The sequence below is a fragment of the Protopterus annectens genome, chromosome 2.part0, assembly GCF_019279795.1.
Source record: "Protopterus annectens isolate FY-2018-M chromosome 2.part0, PAN1.0, whole genome shotgun sequence".
In the NCBI taxonomy this organism is placed as follows: Eukaryota; Metazoa; Chordata; order Ceratodontiformes; family Protopteridae; genus Protopterus; species Protopterus annectens.
This window is the reverse complement of record NC_056728.1, coordinates 956,342,364-956,361,991: the sequence shown is the minus strand read 5'-3', so window position 1 is coordinate 956,361,991 and position 19,628 is coordinate 956,342,364. Positions and strand designations below refer to the sequence as shown.

At 43.7% G+C, this 19,628-nt stretch overlaps 1 protein-coding gene across 1 annotated transcript in view; it reads left to right on the top strand.

Moving 5' to 3' along the window:
• HAUS6 (HAUS augmin like complex subunit 6) overlaps positions 1 to 19,628 on the top strand; it is a 2,286,143-nt gene that overhangs the window by 1,678,060 nt on the left and 588,455 nt on the right. The window lies entirely within an intron of this gene.

The following is a 19,628-nucleotide window of genomic DNA, read 5'->3' as shown; positions in this document are numbered from 1 at the left end:
GCAGGCCTCAGATGATTCTGAGTCTTCTGCTGAGGATATTCAAGATTTTCCTCCTTATTCAGATTCGATGCAGAGGATTCTACTCCTTCTGCTTCCCTCCAGAGGATTTTTCATTTTCAGAAACCTTACACTCTATGAGGGAACATTTTAAGTGGGAAGGACAGGATTACTCAGATTCCAGAAAGAGGCTTAGAGAGTTCTTGTTTTACCACAGCACAGACCCTTGGCTATTCCTCCTGTTTTGGATGTTGTTCAGGATGTTTTTTCAGAGGCCTCATTTAATCCAGATTCTATGCCTCCTGCACCAGTTAAACCGGACAGGTATTATAGGGTACCTGAGGCTCATAAATACCTATATGAGTCCTAGGGCGGACCCAGAAACTATTAGTCAGGGGCCTAAGGGTGTTAGGGCTTCTGTTGTAAAGAATCCGGTTCCTCTAGATAAGGAAGCTAGAGCTTTGGACAGATGGGGTAAGAAGGTGTACACCTCTTCTACTTTGGCAATGAGGGCTTTAAATTGCCAGTTTCATATGTTGAAATATCAGAATTTGCTCCTTTCTCAGCTAAAATCTAAAGTGGATGCTTTGGCGGAGGGCATAGAGTGTAAAGAATTGCAAGATTTGGTGCATGTTTCTGAACAGGTGGGGAAACATTCTTTGCAGTGTGGCTTTGATGCTTTGCAGGCTTCTTCTAGAGTGGCTGCCACTGGTTCAGTTCTTCGTAGGCATGCCTGGCTTAAGGATCAGAATTTATCTGAACATGTTAAGTCTAGAATTCTGGATGCCCTTTACAGTCCGAAGTGTTGTTTGGTCCTCCTGTGGAGTCTGTTTTGAAGAAAATGGAGGACAAGGCTAAGTCTATGCAGACTGTTAAAGATTTTTTGCAGGTTCAACCTCCTAAGTTTAGTAGAAATTGGCCTGCTAAGGGGTGGACGCCTTCTTCTGATTCCCAGTCTAGGGGTAGATCTAGGCGTGGTAGGGGCAGAGCTCAGAGTACCTTTAGGCCTAGAACCTGGAGTTCGCCTGCTCAATCTGCTGGTGAGGGTAGGGGCCAGTCCTTTCGTAAACAGGCCCAATGACCTGCATTTTCAGCTGCCAGATTCTTCTTGCCTGGCAGCTCCTTTGGGAGGAAAGCTAGCTCTCTTCAAGCAAAATTGGTTTTTGGTCACCCAAGACCAATGGGTGTTGGACATTATAAACAAAGGTTACAAGTTTTATTTCCATACATTGCCTCCTTTCAAAGGTATGCCAGACATTCCTCCTCGGCAAAGGATGGAGGCTCACAAACAGATTTCATTACTTCTTCACATGGGAGCCATACAGCCAGTACCTCCTTCAGAAGTGGGTCTAGGGTTTTATTCCCGCCTGATGTTCTTCATTCCACATTGCTGCAGTCCTAACTATTGGGGGTAGTCCGCTGTCCAGTCGGCCCGAATACCAAAGTATATGGCTGATGTCGGTCTGGGGGATAGACTGACTGGCGTCAATCGCCAGGGTACTACGCGCATGACCGGCGTCATATCCTCAGTCTTTTTTGCCGCATGGTCCGATGCAGAAGCAATTTTGCGAGTGCAGGTTGGCGTTCTGAAAGTTTCTGAAGTCAGAGTTTCAGACCGAATCAAAGTTGGCTAAGTACCCCGTTGGGGAATATTTTGTTTTTTTCTTGCCTCAGTATTTAACCGGATGTCAGAAAAAGTGAATAACTGTATTTCTTGTGGGAAACAGATTCCTCATAGGGATTACCATACTTTGTGTATACCTTGTTTAGGGCCTGAGCACGACGTTGTTGGATGCCGCTCTTGTGCTAGATTTAACAAGCACTATTAAGAGAAGGTTAGACTGTGCCAGGTTAGTTTTGGGAAGCGTTGTAATTATAAAATGCCGTCGGAGGCTCCGGCGCCAAAAAGCGCAAGGACAAAGCAGCAAAGCCTAGAGTGGAAGAACCGACAGTCCCAGACGCCGGATCTTTAGAAGGCTCAGTGGAGCCGGAGGTTTTGCCAGGTGTTTCTTTGGAGTCTCAGGGAGAGACTTTACTGTTACAGGATGTATCCTCAGGAAGTAGGCCAGGCTGAGGGGCTTCTCAGGTGGCTGTTCTTCCCTCTCTTCCTAAGGTGGTTAGAGCCTCCCTTCTGTTTCCAAGGCTTCTTTGAGAGGCAGGCCAAGTTTAACTTCAGTGGGGGTTTCTCCTAGTGCTTCAGGGTCTTTGCCTAAGAAACATATGCTTAAAATGGCAGAGGATTTGATTACTATGATTAGAGGTTCTATGCCCCTCCTGATAAGAGGCCTAGGGTGGAACCTGAGTTTGAGAGTTTTGAGCAATGTTCGAGGCTTCTGAGTCTTCGGCTGAAGACTTGCAGGAGTATCCTCCTTATTCTGATTCTGATGTGGATGATTCTACTCCTTCAGCTTCTCCTCCTGAGGATTTTTCATTTTCAGAGACTCTGCATTCCATGAGGGAGCATTTTAAATGGGAAGGTCAAGATTTCTCTGATTCCAGGAAGAGGCTTAGGAATTCTTGTTTTACCCCAGCATAGGCCTTTAGCTATACCTCCTGTTCTGAATGTGGTGGAAGATGTTTTTGCAGAGGCTTCCCTCAATCCTGATTCTTTGCCTCCTGCCCCAGTTAAACCGGATAGGTACTATAGGGTGCCTGAAGCTCATAAGTATCTTTTTAAGAGTCCTAGGGCAGACCCTGAAACTGTCTCTCAGGGGCCTAAAGGTGTGAAGGCCTCTGTTGTTAAAAATCCTGTTCCTCCTGATAGAGGCAAGGGCTTTGGATAGATGGGGAAAGAAAGTGTATACTTCTTCCACTTTAGCCATGAGGGCGTTGAATTGTCAGTTTCACATGTTAAAATATCAGAATTATCTCCTTTCACAATTGAAATCTAAGGTGGATGCTCTGGCAGAAGGTATTGAGTGTAAAGAGTTGCAGGATTTAGTTCATGTGTCTGAACAGGTGGGTAAACATTCCTTGCAATGTGGTTTTGATGCTGTGCAGGCCTCCTCGAGGGTGGCTGCCACTGGTTCTGTTCTTCGTAGGCATGCCTGGTTGAGAGATCAGAATTTAGCTGAGCATGTTAAAACAAGGATTTTGGATGCTCCTTTGCAGTCTGATGTGTTGTTTGGTTCGCCTGTGGAAGCAGTCTTAAAGAAAATGGAGGACAAGGCTAAGTCTATGCAAACTGTTAAGGATTTTTGCAGGTGCAGCCTCCGAAGTATAGTAGAAATTGGCCTACTAAGGGATGGACTTATCCTGCTTATGATTCCCAGTCTAGGGGTAGGTCTAAACGTGGTAGGGGCAGAGCTCAAGGTTCTTTTAGGCCTAGGACAGGGAGTTCCCCTGCTCAGACTTCTGGTGAGGGCAGGGGTCAGTCCTTTCGTAAGCAGACCCAATGACCTGCCTTTTCAGCTGCCAGTACATTCTCGCCTGGCAGCACCTTTGGGAGGAAGGCTGTCTCTTTTCAAAGAAAATTGGGATTTAATTACCCAAGACAGATGGGTTCTGGATATCATTCACCACGGTTACAGGTTTTATTTCCATACCATGCCTCCTTTCAAAGGCATGCCAGACATTCCTCCTCTACAAAGACAAGAGGCTCACAAGCAAATTTCTCTGTTGCTCCACATAGGGGCCATTCAGCCAGTTCCTGTGCCAGAAAGGGGCCTAGGATTTTATTCTCGCCTGTTCCTAGTACCAAGAAGGGGAACACGTGGAGGCCAATTTTGGATTTATCTATCCTCAACACTTATCTGGACATTCCCAAGTTCAAAATGTTGGCGTTACAACAGCTTTTACCTCTGCTGGGCAAGGATCACTGGATGGTAACTTTAGATCTCAAGGAAGCTTACCTTCATGTGCCTATAAGACTAAGTTGCAGGAAGTATCTGCGTTTCGAGCTGGAAATTCTCATTATCAGTTCTCTGCATTGCCCTTTGGCTTATCCACTGCACCCAGAGTATTCACAAAGGTTCTGGCTCCAGTGATAGCTTACTTCAGGCTAAAAGGAATTCAAATCTATCCTTACTTGGACGACTGCCTGATTCTAGCTCAAGAAAAGGAAGACCTTCTACAGCATTTGGATTATGTCATAGCAGTGCTAAGATGCCTAGGGTATTCTGTGAACGAAATAAAGTCCAGTCTAGTACCCTGTCAAGACATGTGCTTTCTGGGTGTGAGACTGAATACAGCAGCCCAGATGGCCTTTTTAACCCCGGACAAACAAAAGAATCTTTCCAGTTACTTCCATCAACTATCTCTTCAGTCCGGGCTGACTGCAAGGACAGTCCTTCAAGCCTTAGGGTTCATGGCATCTTGTATTCTGGTGCTTCCCAATGCCAAACTGCATATGAGGAAGCTGCAATGGTATCTCAAAAATGTCTAGACACAGCACTGCCAGGATTTGGACACTGTCATTCAAATAATACCTTGCATTCAAAAGGAATTTTTGTGGTGGGCTCAGGAATGTCACCTAAACAAGGGACTCTCTGTGACCCGGCCAAGTCAGATTCTAACGACAGATGCCTCAGACATTGCTTGGGAGCTCATCTAAATGGAAAGTGGATACAAGACAAGTGGCCTGCCAGACTACAGCATCTACATATCAACATGAAAGAGATGTTAGCAGTCCAGTTTGCATTAATGGCTTTCAAGGAGTTACTTCTTCCAGGGCAGGTGTTGATTCTAACAGACCACACAACTGTCATGTGGTACATCAACAAACAAGGGGAACACATTCTTACCCATTGTGCAGGCAAGCAATGATTTTATGGGAGACTGCTCAGCTTGCAACTAACTCTTCAGGCAAGGTTTCTGCCGGAGCACAGAACTCCTTAGCAGATGTGTTAAGCAGACAAATCATGGATCCCCACAGTGGAAACTGGATCTTCATGTATTTCAAAATTGACAGTGTCATGGGGAACTCCAGACATAGATCTGTTCGCTTCTCCACTAAACCACCAGCTGCCAAAGTTTTGCACAAAGAGGTTTCATCACACAGCTTGGAAAGTGGATGCTCTTTCTTTCAGTTGGAAAAATCTTCATGTGTATGCTTTTCCACCTCTGCCTCTTCTCCCAAAGGTGCTTCTAAAGGTCAGACAAGACAAGCCAAGGATGATTTTAATAGCTCCAGATTGGCCTCGGCAGCACTGGTACCCATTACTGAGGAGTCTGGTAAGGAAGCCTCCATGGCCTTTACCCTTGATTCCACACCTGTTGTCTCAGAGGGACGGTCACCTGCTCAATGTCAAGCTTCAATCTCTTCATCTAACAGCCTGGCATATTCTGTTTTGAAAGACAGCAGGTCTCAACTTCCTCAACAAGTTTTAAATGTGATTATGGAAGCCAGAAGACCTAGTACAAGGAAAGTGTACGCAGAAAAATGGAAGAGATTTTTATTTTGGAGTGCAGCAAACAATTTGGAGATTTCTGAGCCTAATTTGAGTGTGGCTCTTCAATATCTTACTGAGTTATTGGACAATGGTTTGTCTTTCTCTTCCATTAAGATTCATGCTGCAGCAATTTCAGCTCACTATGATTGTGACCCACCATTGTTTTATCCTTTGTTCAAGCAATTTCTTAGAGGGGCAAAGAATATAAGACCCCAAGAGCTCCTACTCCTGCTTGGGATCTCAATTTTGTGTTGGAGAAACTTACTCTACAACCTTTTGAGCCTGCGGCTACTGCTGAATTGAAATATTTGTCATGGAAGACTGCTTTTTTGTTGGCCATTACTTCTGCAAGAAGGGTTTCTGAGTTGCAGGCCCTTATGGCGGTAGAGCCTTTTTTGATTTTTCATAAGGATAGGGTATCTTTACGTACTAATCCTTCCTTTATGCCTAAGGTGGTTTCTAGTGTGGCTTTAAACCAAACTATTCATTTGCCTACTTTTATGCAGATCCCCAAAATAAAGGGGAAAAGATTTTGCACACTTTAGATGTACACAGGCAATGCGTTATTATTTGAACAGGACTAAGGATTTTAGGCAGTCTCAGCAGTTGTTTGTTTCTTTTGCTTTGGGTTCAGGGCAAGCCTGTGTCAAAACAAACTATTTCTAGGTGGATTGGGTTTTGCATTGCATTTTGTTATTCCCATCATGGCAAGGAGATTCCAGCTGGAATTAGGCCTCATTCCACTAGGGCTACTGCCACTTCTACAGCATTTCTAAGCCGGGTGGCCACTAAGGATATTTTGGAGGCAGCTACTTGGAGTTCAGTGCATACTTTCTCTAAGCATTATCACCTTCCTCTCTACTCTAAGTCTAGGGCTGGTTTTGCCACAGCTATTTTGCAAGGCATGTTGTCAGTTCCTGCTTCCTTATGATTTGCCAGCCTCCCTTACCTCTGCTTTGGGATTCTACCCAATAGTTAGGACTGCAGCAATGTGGAATGAAGAACATAGTACAGTTTTGTACCTACCATAAATGTAGATGTTCGAGGATCCACATTGCTGCAGTCCAATCCCTCCTTCCCTCTGTGTTTAAGGGTGGTTGTGTAGGTGAGGTTATATTCTGGTAATTTTGTATATATTGTACATATTTTGGTGCAGGTATGTTTGGAATTTTGGTTTTGGCCTTAGCTTTTCAGGGTCTTCTGAAATCTGGAGCAAGAAAAGACTGAGGATATGGCGTGGTCATGCATTAGTACCCTGACGTACTGGCGTCAGTCTAATGCGCCTGACCGTCAATATACTTTGGTATTCGGGCCGACTGGACAGCGGACTACCCCCAATAGTTAGGACTGCAGCAATGTGGATCCTCGAACATCTACATTTATGGTAGGTACAAAACTGTACTTTTCTAGTACCAAAGAAAGGGAACACGTGGAGACCGATTTTGGATTTATCTCTCCTCAACACTTATTTGGACATTCCAAAGTTCAAAATGTTGACATTACAACAGCTTTTGCCTCTGCTGGGAAAAGATCACTGGATGGTAACTCTGGATCTAAAAGAGGCTTATCTTCATGTTCCTATCAGGCCCAGTTGCAGGAAGTACCTGCGTTTTCGAGCTGGAAATTTACATTATCAATTCTCTGCATTGCCCTTTGGCTTATCTACTGTGCCCAGAGTGTTCACAAAGGTTCTGGCTCCAGTGATAGCCTTTTTCAGGATGGAAGGAATACAAATTTATCCTTATTTGGACGATTGCCTGATTATTGCACAAGACAAGGACAAGCTTCTTCAGCATCTACGGTATGTGATGATAGTGTTAAGATGCCTAGGGTATTCTGTGAACGAAACAAAGTCCAGTCTAGTACCCTCTCAGGACATGTGCTTTCTGGGTGTGAGACTGAATACAGCTTCCCAGATGGCCTTTTTGACCCCGGACAAACAGAAAAGTCTTTCACTTTATTTCCATCAAATGTCTCTACAGTCCAGGCTGACTGCAAGGACAGTCCTTCAAGCCTTGGGGTTCATGGCATCTTGTATTACTGGTGCTTCCCAATGCCAAATTGCATATGAGGAAGCTTCAATGGTATCTCAAAAATCTATGGACACAACACTGCCAGGATCTAGACACTGTCATTCAAATAATACCTTGCATTCAGAAGGAATTTTTGTGGTGGGCTCAGGAATGTCACCTAAACAAGGGACTCTCTGTGACCCGACCAGAGGCGAGTCAGATTCTAACGACGGATGCCTCGGACAAGGCTTGGGAGCACACCTCAATGGGAAATGGGTGCAAGACACGTGGCCTGCCAGACTTCAACATTTGCATATCAACTTGAAGGAGATGTTAGCAGTACAATTTGCAATAATGGCTTTCAAGGATTTACTTCACCCAGGGCAGGTGTTGATTCTAACAGACAACACAACTGTCATGTGGTACATCAACAAGCAAGGGGGAACTCATTCGTACCCTCTTTGCAGACAAGCGATGATTTTGTGGGAGACAGCTCTCAGTTACAACCTCAATCTTCAGGCAATATTTCTACCAGGAGCACAGAACTCCTTAGCAGATGTATTGAGCAGACAAATAGTGGATCCTCACGAGTGGAAATTGGATCCTCAGGTATTTCAAAAGTTGACAGTGTCATGGGGAACTCCAGACATAGATCTGTTCGCTTCCCCACTAAATTACCAGTTGCCAAAGTTTTGCACAAAAAGGTTTCATCCCACAGCTTGGAAGGTGGACGCTCTGTCATTCAGTTGGAACAATCTTCATGTATATGCCTTTCCACCTCTACCTCTTCTGCCCAAGGTTCTCTTGAAGGCCAGACAAGACAAGCCATCCATGATCCTGATAGCACCGGATTGGCCTCGACAACACTGGCATCCACTACTGATGAGTTTGGTCCGAGAGCCTACATGGCCTCTGCCTTTGATTCCACACCTTTTGTCTCAGGAGGGCAATCACTTTCTCAATGTCAGAATTCAGTCTCTGCATCTAACAGCCTGGCATATTCTGTTTTAGATTCTGGAGGTTCTCAGCTTCCACAACAAGTTTTGAATGTTATTTTGGAGGCCAGGAGGCCTAGTACAAGGAAAGTTTATGCTGATAAATGGAGGAGATTTTTATTTGGAGCAAAGGGAAGGACTTTGATGTTTCCAAGCCTAATTTGAGTGCTTCCTTACAATATCTTACTGAGTTATTAGACAAAGGTTTGTCTTTCTCCTCCATAAAGGTTCATGCTGCAGCCATTTCGGCTAATTATGACTGTGACCCTCCTTTATTCTCTCATCCTTTGTTTAAGCAGTTTCTCAGAGGGCAAAGAACATAAGACCCCACGTAGAGCTCCTACTCCTGCTTGGGATCTCAATTTTGTGTTGGAAAAGCTTACTCTACAACCTTTTGAGCCTGCAGCTACGGCCGAGTTAAAGTATTTGTCATGGAAAACTGCTTTTTTGTTGGCCATTACTTCTGCAAGAAGGGTTTCTGAATTACAGGCCCTTATGGCAGTGGAGCCTTTCTTGATTTTTCATAAGGATAGGGTATCTTTGCGTACTAATCCTTCCTTTATGCCTAAAGTGGTTTCTAGTGTGGCCTTAAACCAAACTATTCATTTGCCTACTTTTTATGCAAATCCTCAAAATAAAGGGGAGAAGATTTTGCATACTTTGGATATTCACAGGCAGTTGCGTTATTATTTGAGCAGAACCAAGGAGTTCAGACAGTCTCAGCAGTTGTTTGTTTCTTTTGCTTTGGGTTCACAGGGTAAACCTGTTTCAAAACAAACTATTTCTAAATGGATTGGGTTTTGTATTTCTTTTTGTTATTTGTTACTCCCATCATGGTAAGGAGATTCCGACTGGGATCAGACCTCATTCCACTAGAGCTACTGCAACTTCTACTGCCTTTCTAAGGGGGGTAGCTACAAAGGATATTTTGGAAGCAGCCACTTGGAGTTCAGTACATACTTTTTCTAAACATTACCACCTTCCTCTTTATTCTAAGTCTAGGGCTGGATTTGCCACTGCAGTTTTACAGGGCATTTTAGCAGCCCCTAATGCTTTATGATTTTTCCAACCTCCCTTTCCTGTTGCTTTGGGATTCTACCCATAAGTAAGGACTGCAGCAATGTGAGATGAAGAACATAGTACAGTTTTGTACCTACCATAAATGTAGATGTTCGAAGATCCACATTGCTGCAGTCCAATTCCTCCCTCCTTCCCTCTGTAGCTTAGCATGGTTATATGGTTTGGGTGATGGCTGTAGTTGGGCATATCTTTTGGGAAGGTACTCTGTTTTTTGGCTGTGGCCTTTCTTTTAGGGCCTTCTGACATCTGGGAAAAGAAAAGACTGAGGATATGACGTCGGTCATGCGCTTTTATACCCTGACGCTCTGATGTCAGGGCTGTGCGCCCATGACCGACGTCAGCCTAATACTTTGGTATTCAGGCCGACCGAGGACAGCGGACTACCCATAAGTAAGGACTGCAGCAATGTGGATCTTCGAACATCTACATTTATGGTAGGTACAAAACTGTACTTTTTTGAATCATTTGATAAAAGAACAGAGAAGCGTGTGTTGTGGTTGGTAAAAATTTGTGTAAGTTATTAACTTTCCTCAAAACTTATATATATGCTAGGTTACATCAAATGTGTTGGAAGTAGTTATGAGAGGGCATTTTTGTTATGAAAGATTTGGACTTCAAAAAATTAAATTTCATACCTGAATGCAAAATCAAAATTTATGATGAGAAATATTTTAAGGTCAGGAAAGGAAAAGAATACACCGAAGTGGTTGTAGTGATGGACTGATGATTTCAGCAAGTTTTCTAATGTGGAGTTTTCATGGTTTAACTTTTCTGTTCAAGAAGAATAAGATTCCCACTTGTCTTGAAACCCTAATACCTTGGGTTAAGACACTGCAAGAAATGGTTTAAGATAATTGGTTGTGGGATCGTATCCTCCTCATTCACATGGGCAAGGAAGAGAGTAGCATCATTACTGATATCAAGAACATGACCCTTGCAATTTGGGGATGATGTTCTTCATCTCACATTGCTGCAGTCCTTACACTTGGGTAGTCCGCTGTCCTCGGTCGGCCCGAATATCAAAGTATAAGGCTGACGTCGATCAAGGCGCATTTGACTGACATCAGGACGTCAGGGTACAAATGCGCATGACCGACGTCATAGCCTCAGTCTTTTTTGCCGCATGGTCCGATGCAGAAGCAGCATTGCAAGTGCCGGTTGGCGTTCTGAGATTTTTCGATTTCGAAGTTTCAGACCGAGTTCAAAGTTGGCTAAGTACCCGTTGGGAATATTTTAGTTTTTCTTGCCTCAGTGATTTACCGGATGTCAGAAAAAGTCAATAATTGCATTTCTTGTGGGAAACAGATACCGCATAGAGATTATCATACTTTGTGTATTCCTTGCTTAGGGCCTGAGCACGACGTTGTTGGCTGTCGTTCTTGTGCTAGATTTAATAAACGCACTATAAAGAGGAGGTTGGATTGTGCAAGGTTAGTCTTTGGGAAGCGGTGCAATTATAAAATGCCGTCGGATGCTCCAACGCCCGCTTCTTCGAAGAAGCGCAAGGACAAAGCAGTTAAGCCTAGGCTGGAAGAACCGTCTGTACCGGACGCCGGTTCTTTAGAGCTGTCGGTGGAGCCGGTGGCTCCACCGGAGGTTTCTTTGTGTTCCCAGGGTGAGACTTTAGTATTGCAAGATGTGGCCTCTCAGGAGGCAAGTCAGGCTGAGGGGGCTTCTCAGGTTACTATACTCCCCTCCCTTCCTAGGGTGGCTAGGCCCTCTCCTTCTGTTTCTAAGGCTTCTCCCAGGGGCAGGCCAGGTTTAGCTTCAGTTGGTGTTACCCCTAGCTCTTCAGGAACTGTGCCCAAGAAGCATATGCTTAAAATGGCAGAAGATTTGATTACTTTGATTAGGGGTTCTATGCCCCCTCCTGATAAGAGGCCTAGGGTGGAGCCTGAGCTGGGGGTTTTGAGCAGGCTTCAGATGTGTCAGAGTCTTCGGCTGAAGACTTGCAGGAGTACTCTCCTTATTCTGATTCTGATGTGGATGATTCTACTCCTTCTGCTTCTCCTCCTGAGGATTTTTCTTTTCAGAAACTCTTCATTCCATGAGGGAGCATTTTAAGTGGGAAGGTCAGGACTTCTCTGATTCCAGGAAAAGGCTTAGGGAATTTTTGTTTTTACCCCAGCATAGGCCTTTGGCTATACCACCTGTTTTGGATGTAGTGGAAGATGTTTTTACAGAGGCTTCTCTTAATCCTGATTCTTTGCCTCCTGCTCCTGTTAAGCCGGATAGGTATTACAGGGTGCCTGAAGCTCATAAGTATCTTTTTAAGAGTCCTAGGGCAGACCCAGAAACTGTTAGCCAGGGGCCTAAAGGTGTTAAGGCTTCTGTTGTTAAGAATCCTGCAGACAAAGAGGCTAGGGCCTTGGATAGATGGGGAAAGAAAGTTTATACTTCTTCCACTCTTGCTATGAGGGCTCTGAATTGCCAGTTTCACATGTTGAAATACCAAAACTATCTCCTTTCACAATTAAAGTCTAAGGTTGATGTTCTGGCAGTAGGTATTGATTGTAAAGAGTTGCAAGATTTAGTACATGTTTCTGAACAGGTGGGTAAGCATTCTTTGCAATGTGGTTTTGATGCTGTACAGGCCTCGTCTAGGGTGGCTGCCACTGGGTCAGTTCTTCGCAGGCACGCCTGGCTAAAGGATCAAAATTTGTCTGAACATGTTAAAACAAGGATTTTAGATGCTCCTTTACAATCTGACGTGTTGTTTGGTCCTCCTGTTGAGGCAGTTTTAAAGAAAATGGAAGACAAAGCTAAGTCTATGCAGACTGTTAAAGATTTTTTGCAGGTTCAGCCTCCAAAGTTTAGTAGAAATTGGCCTGCTAAAGGGTGGACGTATCCTTCTTATGATTCCCAGTCTAGGGGTAGATCTAGACGTGGTAGGGGCAGAGCTCAGGGCTCTTTCAGGCCTAGAACAGGAGTTCTCCTGCACAGTCTTCAGGTGAGGGCAGGGGTCAGTCCTTTCGTAAACAGACCCAATGACCTACCTTTTCAGCTGCCAGAGCCTTCTGCCTGGCAGCACCTTTGGGAGGAAGGTTGGCACTTTTCAAAGAAAATTGGAGTTTAATTACCCAAGACAGATGGGTATTGGATATCATACACCAAGGTTACAGGTTTTATTTCCATACCTTGCCTCCTTTCAGAGGCATGCCAGACGTTCCTCCTCAACAAAGAATAGAGGCTCACAAGCAAATTTCTCTGTTACTTCAACTAGGGGCCATACAGCTGGTCCCTATGCCAGAAGTGGGCCTAGGATTTTATTCTCGCCTGTTCCTAGTACCAAAGAAGGGGAACACGTGGAGACCAATTTTGGATCTATCTATCCTCAACACTTATCTGGACATTCCCAAGTTCAAAATGTTGACGTTACAACAGCTTTTACCTCTGCTGGGCAAAGATCATTGGATGGTAACTTTGGATCTCAAGGAGGCTTACCTTCATGTTCCTATCAGACTAAGTTGCAGGAAGTATCTGCGTTTCGAGCTGGGACTTTTCACTATCAGTTCTCTGCATTGCCCTTTGGCTTATCTACTGCCCAGAGTGTTCACGAAAGTTCTGGCTCCAGTGATAGCTTTCTTCAGGCTAAAAGGAATACAGATCTATCCTTATTTGGACGACTGCCTGATTCTGGCTCAAGGAAGGGAAGAGCTTCTTCATCATTTGGAATATGTGATAGCAGTGCTAAGATGCCTGGGGTATTCTGTGAACGAAATAAAGTCCAGTCTAGTACCCTCTCAGGACATGTGCTTTCTGGGTGTAAGACTGAATACAGCATCCCAGATGGCCTTTTTAACCCCGGACAAACAGAAGAGTCTTTCCCTTTACTTCCATCAACTATCTCATCAGTCCGGGCTGACTGCAAGGACAGTCCTTCAAGCCTTAGGGTTCATGGCATCTTGTATTCTGGTGCTTCCCAATGCCAAACTGCATATGAGGAAGCTGCAATGGTATCTCAAAAATGTATGGACACAGCACTGCCTGGATCAGGACACTGTCATTCAAATAATACCTTGCATTCAAAAGGAATTTTTGTGGTGGGCTCAGGAATGTCACCTAAACAAGGGACTCTCTGTGACCCGGCCAGAGGCGAGTCAGATTTTAACGACAGATGCCTCAGACAAAGCTTGGGGAGCTCACCTAAATGGAAAGTGGATACAAGACAAGTGGCCTGCCAGACTACAACATCTACATATCAACCTGAAGGAGATGTTAGCAGTCCAGTTTGCATTAATAGCTTTCAAGGATTTACTTCTTCCAGGGCAGGTGTTGATTCTAACAGACAACACAACTGTCATGTGGTACATCAACAAGCAAGGGGAACACATTCTTATCCTCTATGCAGGCAAGCAATGATTTTGTGGGAGACTGCTCTCAGTTTACAGCTCAATCTTCAGGCAAGGTTTCTGCCAGGAGCACAGAACTCCTTAGCAGATGTGTTGAGCAGGCAATTATGGATCCCCACGAGTGGAAATTGGATCCTCATGTATTTCAGAAATTGACAGTGTCATGGGGAACTCCAGACATAGATCTGTTCGCTTCTCCACTAAACCATCAGCTGCCAAAGTTTTGCACAAAAGGTTTCATCCCACAGCTTGGAAAGTGGATGCTCTTTCTTTCAATTGGAGCAATCTTCATGTGTATGCCTTTCCACCTCTGCCTCTCCTCCCAAAGGTACTTCTAAAGGTCAGACAGGACAAGCCAAGGATGATTTTAATAGCTCCAGATTGGCCTCGACAGCACTGGTACCCATTACTGAGAAGTCTGGTACGGAAGCCTCCATGGCCTTTGCCTTCGATTCCACACCTGTTGTCACAGGAGGACAGCCATTTGCTCAATGTCAAACTTCACTCTCTTCACCTAACAGCCTGGCATATTCTGTTTTGAACCATAGAGGGTCTCAACTTCCACAACAAGTTTTGAATGTGATTTTGGAAGCTAGAAGGCCTAGTACAAGGAAAGTGTACGCAGATAAATGGAAGAGATTTTTATTTTGGAGTGCAGCAAAAGATTTTGATGTTTCTGAGCCTAATTTGTGGGTGGATCTTCAATATCTTACTGAGTTACTAGACAAAGGTTTGTCTTTCTCTTCTATTAAAGTTCATGCTGCAGCAATTTCGGCTCACTATGATTGCGACCCACCATTGTTTTCTCATCCTTTGTTCAAGCAATTTCTTAGAGGGGCAAAGAATATAAGACCCCCATGAAGAGCTCCTACTCCTGCTTGGGATCTCAATTTTGTGTTGGAGAAACTCCCTCTACAACCTTTTGAGCCTGCAGCTACTTCTGAGTTGAAATATTTGTCATGGAAGACTGCTTTTTGTTGGCCATTACCTCTGCAAGAAGGGTTTCTGAATTGCAGGCCCTTATGGCGGTTGAGCCTTTCTTGATTTTCCATAAGGATAGGGTATCATTACGTACTAATCCTTCCTTTATGCCTAAGGTGGTTTCTAGTGTGGCTTTAAACCAAACTATTCATTTGCCTACTTTTTATGCAAATCCCCAAAATAAGGGGGAAAGATTTTGCACACTTTAGATGTACACAGGCAGTTGCGTTATTATTTGGACAGAACTAAAGGGTTCAGGCAGTCTCAGCAGTTGTTTGTTTCTTTTGCTTTGAGTTCTCAGGGCAAGCCTGTGTCAAAACAAACTATTTCTAAGTGGATTGGGTTTTGCATTGCTTTCTGTTATTCCCATCATGGCAAGGAGATTCCAGCTGGGATTAGGCCTCATTCCACTAGGGCTACTGCCACTTCAACAGCTTTTTTGAGGGGAGTGGCAACAAAGGATATTTTGGAGGCAGCTACTTGGAGTTCAGTGCATACTTTCTCTAGGCATTATCACCTGCCACTTGTTTTGCAGGGCATCTTGGCAGCTCCTGCTTCCTTGTAGTTAGCCATCCTCCCTTACCTCTGCTTTGGGATTCTACCCAAGTGTAAGGACTGCAGCAATGTGAGATGAAGAACATAGTACAGTTTTGTACCTACCATAAATGTAGATGTTCGAAGATCCACATTGCTGCAGTCCAATTTACCCTCCCTCCTTCCCCTCTGTAGTTAGAGGTGGTTGTGTGGGTTGGGTTGTACATATTGTGTATATTGTATATATTGTACATATAGTTAGTGCAAGGGTGGTGGGTTGGTTGTTTGCTGTCTTTTGGTTTTGACCTTTATTTTTAGGGTCTTCTGACATCTGGGGCAAGAAAAGACTGAGGATATGACGTCGGTCATGCGCATTTGTACCCTGACGTCCTGATGTCAGTCAAATGCGCCTTGACCGACGTCAGCCTTATACTTTGATATTCGGGCCGACCGAGGACAGCGGACTACCCAAGTGTAAGGACTGCAGCAATGTGGATCTTCGAACATCTATATTTATGGTAGGTACAAAACTGTACTTTTTGCTTGATGAGACTGTATGAATTGCGAGGCTTAAGAGCTATTTGATAGAATTATGGAGATTTTCATAAACATTTTATCAGGATATGGAATGTTATAAATGTTTTTTCATTAGATCACTGTTGCAGTGACCTTAATGGTGTAGGACGTATCCTGCCAAGGATGTCAGTCAGTCTCCAAAGCTTTAGGCTCCTTCCTTATGCACAGTGTATCTGCCCTTAACATGAGATTACATGCTGATATAACAGAAGAGTAAAGGTGAGCCAGAAACCAAACTTTTCTTGCCATATATATGCTTATGCAGACTTCCCAAAGAAAGGGAGGAAGTATCATAGTGTTCATAAAAGACCAGTACACTGCTAGACTGGTCCAGTTTGACTCGCTTGAGCTGCTCCATGCCCATCTATCTATATATGTGGCCCCCTTTCATATCCTTGCTAACTACAGATCCCCTAACACGAGTCTGAAAAGCCACACCTCCAACCTAAACTTAATTAAATCTGTTAACATTCAGCTTGACACCATACTTGTGGATGACTTCAACTACCCCTCCATAAACTGGGAGACTTATATGACCCATAATTCACTTGCTCAGAGGTTTTTGGACGTAAATGCAAACACCCTGGAGCAACTAGTTAGCTCCCCGACTAGAGGTACAAATATCCTAGACCTAACTAAATGACTTAACTAAATGTGTATGTAATTTTTCTTTGTGGAGCTTTTCTCCCCAGGCCTCTGCTGAAAAAGGCCTTTTCGGCTCAGTCAGACACCCCCAGTTAAATGTAAAATAAATAAATACCTCCCGAACATGGGGGGATGCTGCTCCCTCCCATGCATTAACTTCTCCCTGGTAGGATCTGACCACAAAAAGATCTTCAGTATTGAAACTAATCTAGAAACCCTCTGTCAAATTCCAAACCTGTTAACTTTGCTAAGGCCAATCACCTCAAATTAAGTGACAGTTTCCAAGCACCTCTGAACCCTGGTTGATACTGAGGCCTATTCTGAGCTGTGCACAAAAGCACTTTACAACCACATTCATAGTTGCATAGAGGAAAGGCAGTACCTGTCCAAATCAAACTTATGATTACTGGCAAAATTAAACCACCCTAGTGGAACCCCAGCATAAATAGGCTATATAACAAAGGAACAAAATCTTCTCCAAAGCCAAGAAGGAACAGAGAAAACTGCAAAAAGCACTCACCAGTCTAAACAAACAGATTTGAGAGCTGGCCAAATCTTTCAAAGCAGACTATGAGGAAAAGATAACCTACCAGGTGAAAGATAACCATAAGGCTTTTTTTTAAATTGTATTCACAACCTCAGGAGAAATGTTCAGCAATGTGCCCTGTTAATCATGAACAGCAAAACTTGCACCCAGCTTGAAACTATAGTAAACCTGCTGGCTTACAAGTTCAGTTCAAACCCCCCCCCCAAAGAATATCCACAACCATCCCCTTACCCGTCTTTATGAGGGAATAGGTCCTTACTGCACTTGCTAAAGCCAGAAACGCAGCCTCCATGGGCCCCGACAACATTACAGGATATTTCTTAAATAGCTTAAAACAGAATCTATCAAGGCCTCTAGAAACCCTCTTTAACCACAGCTTCCAGACAGACTTTGTCCCAGAGGGATAGGAGGACTGCAGCAGTTGTCCACAAGGGAGGCCCATCAGCTGACCCAGGGAACTACAGACCCATAAGCTTTACCAGCCTTATTTGCAAGGCCATGGACAGAATTGTCATGGACCTGATCAATAATGACATAAGAACTCTCCAAACACTGGACCAGACAAATTTGGCTTTGTCAAAGGGAGATCTTGTCTAGTGCACTTCTTCGAGAAAGTCACCAGGGTTATGGATGAGGGTAAAACTGTACACACTGCTTATCCAGACCTGGCCAAAGCTTTAGAAACAACTCCCTACTCTGGGATCATAGATAAAGTTACTGAGTTAGGCATAAACCCCTTCGTAGGCAGATGAACAGCCAACTGGCTCACTGACAGGGCACATGTTGTCTAGATAGGTGAAACCACTTGCAGTAAGAAATCTGATACTAGCAATGTCCCATAGAGCTCATTGTTGGGAATCTTCTGGTTTGGTATGTACTTCTCTGAAGTGAAGTCCAACGTTGAGGACCTCTGGTTCACCAAGTTTGCTGACTGTAAGCTGGGAGCAATCATTGAATCCCCAAATGATGTTGACATCCTACAAACTGGCCTAAAAATGACAAACAACTAGTGCCAAAATCATGATCCAAGACTAAATGCTAAAAGGATGCGTAGTCAAACCCTTCAGTAAGTCTGATATCCCTGCATATTATAATGATACCGTGCCTCTAAAAGTAGACCCAGTGGTGAGGGACCAAGAAACGCAGATAGTAACCTAAACTTTGACCCCCAGGTAGCTGTTTTAGTGAGGAAATCTTTCTTTGTGGCTCAACTTATAAATGAAAGCATGGCATCAAGATCAAAGTCAGTCATAGTGCCATTGTACTTGTGTACTTGACCCTCATTAGGCCCATAATGGAGTACAGTTCTCCCTTCTGCATGTACCTAACCAGGCACTTACACCAACTGGAGCAGCCCCAGAGGTTTCTCACTAAACAAAATACAGAGAGTAAGACACCTGTCCTATGCAAGCCGTCTAAAGGCCCTATCCCTTTACTCCATCTCATATCGTTTATAGAGAGGGGACTTGTGCCTGACCTACAAGGCATTCTGTGATCCAGCCCTGATGAAAATGTTACATATTTGCAAGATAAATTATACAAGGGTTACATGTTCCATGGACCTAGCCCTTATTTGGGACTCTAACAGAATTTGCTGGAGAGACAGATTTGTACCCCAAAGGCTAACTGGTCTGTGGAATAAACTTCCTTTTTTCATAAAACAAAGTCCATCCCTCACTCTCTTTAAAAAGAATTTGAATAAATGGATGGGGAGCTGTAAATTCACTACCAGGGTACTGTCCATGTCCTTATTGACAGAGACGGTCTATAAAATTACTCTGGGCTCCAACACCCAAAGACCCACTTCCCTACTACTACCCCATCCTATATCTGGGGAATTGATATATTGTCATATCCTGGGTATTATTGGCTAGGCTTGTAAAGGTTCTCACCTATGAATATAATAGCTATGAATGAAAAATTGTGTGATGTAATTTATATAGCTTTAACTGTAGCATTTGACAGTGTCCTACATAAAACACTGATCAATAAATTAGAACTAGATATTGATGTACTCTTGATAAGATGGATCGCTGCATGGCAAGTATCATACAACAATTGGACAGATGAAATTCGAGGTTATAGTCAGGGTTTCCACACAGGGCTCTGTCCTAGGTCCATACTTGCTTAAATTGCATCTTTTAAGATCAATCTGAGGTGGTGTGCAGTCTGTATATAGATGACTTGGAAATGGATAAACAGATTGCATGTGTTACAGATAGGGCATGTCTGCAAAAGAGCTTGACTAAACTGACCATCTGGGGACAAGAGAATAATATGTCAATAAATGCATCAAAAACTAAGCATAAGAGATCTCAGCAACATAAACTGAAATGTGAATACTTAATAGAGCACACAGTGATTGAAACTGTAGACTTGTTTAAGTACCTGGGTATATGGGTGGATCTAGCTCTGAGTTTTTCTAATCATAGTAACCATTTGGTTAAGGATAGTTATAGAAGTATAGGTTTTATAAAAAGGTTTATAAAATCTAGGAAATCAGAAATGATTAAGCCATT